The following is a 1,053-nucleotide window of genomic DNA, read 5'->3' on the forward strand; positions in this document are numbered from 1 at the left end:
GCTTGAATCATTTTTTTGAGTGTAGCTGGAGTCCTTTCTGCGATGTCGTTTTCAGTGGAAGAGGTCTGAAACACAAAAAATAACTATTAAAGACAAAAAAATCTACAGGTGGCTCCATTTTTGTTTTACTTCTCAAAATGCAAAAGTGACCACAATCTCTAAACATTCAAACCTGGTCATTGAAAAGTGACCTCCAGTGTCAGGTTCTTATGAGTACCTTCAGATGATCCAGACATGATGCATTCTTAAGAATAAGACATAGGTTTAAACCAACTGATTACAGTGTCTCATCAAACAACATTTTGGTGTGAAATGGTCTGTTTCAAGCTGGGTAATAAAGAAAGATATACTTACAAAATATTCCTTGAAGAAAGAGTCTGGATCTTCAGTCAAGTAGATCGCCAAACTTTTGGGAACACGCTCCTCCTTGTGTCAATGTCGTCACACTAATGCAAAAACAAAAATACATTTGTCCAAATGTGAGTAAAGGAAAATGTGTTTTGCATTTAGACATAAGAAAAAAAAGAAGAGGAAAGTCACTAGTGTTGGACTGAGAGTTGGAACTTTGAATGTTGGAACTATTACAGGAAAGGGTAGAGAGTTAGTGGACATGATGCAGAGGAGAAANTGTTGGAACTATGACAGGAAAGGGTAGAGAGTTAGTGGACATGAGCCTGAGCAACCTTAAAACTTTCATACATAAAAATGTGATTCATTCAGATTTATGATAAACACTATTTTTGGTCACAAAAAGGTGAATGTGAAATATTATTGGTGTGTTTGTTAAACAGTAAATAATGTATTTAGGTCAAAATGCAAATTCTAAAGAAATAAAAAGTAAAAATACAATAAAATATTTAGTCTTCATTGAAAATAAACTGGGTTGAAGTGTGATGAAGTCCACCTGAATGAATTTACATAAAGAAATATAAGATGTAAATAATATCAGGATCTCCATTTTATTATTTCACCACTTTACCTCGGTAAAGGAAACCAGCAGTTATTTTAAATGAAAGCACATTTAAAACATAAGCATATTATGTAGCATTTTGT

At 33.3% G+C, this 1,053-nt stretch overlaps 1 long non-coding RNA gene across 1 annotated transcript; it reads right to left on the reverse strand.

The window, feature by feature from the left end:
* Window positions 1–12: 12 nt before the first annotated feature.
* Window positions 13–508, reverse strand: LOC112136624. Its single transcript, XR_002917387.2, has 3 exons — window positions 355–508; window positions 173–244; window positions 13–65 (listed from the first exon to the last, which is right to left on the reverse strand). It is a non-coding gene; the product is annotated as an uncharacterized LOC112136624 (long non-coding RNA).
* Between the last annotated feature and the right edge of the window lie 545 nt (window positions 509–1,053).

The sequence above is a fragment of the Oryzias melastigma genome, linkage group LG11 (assembly GCF_002922805.2).
Source record: "Oryzias melastigma strain HK-1 linkage group LG11, ASM292280v2, whole genome shotgun sequence".
Taxonomy (NCBI): Eukaryota; Metazoa; Chordata; class Actinopteri; order Beloniformes; family Adrianichthyidae; genus Oryzias; species Oryzias melastigma.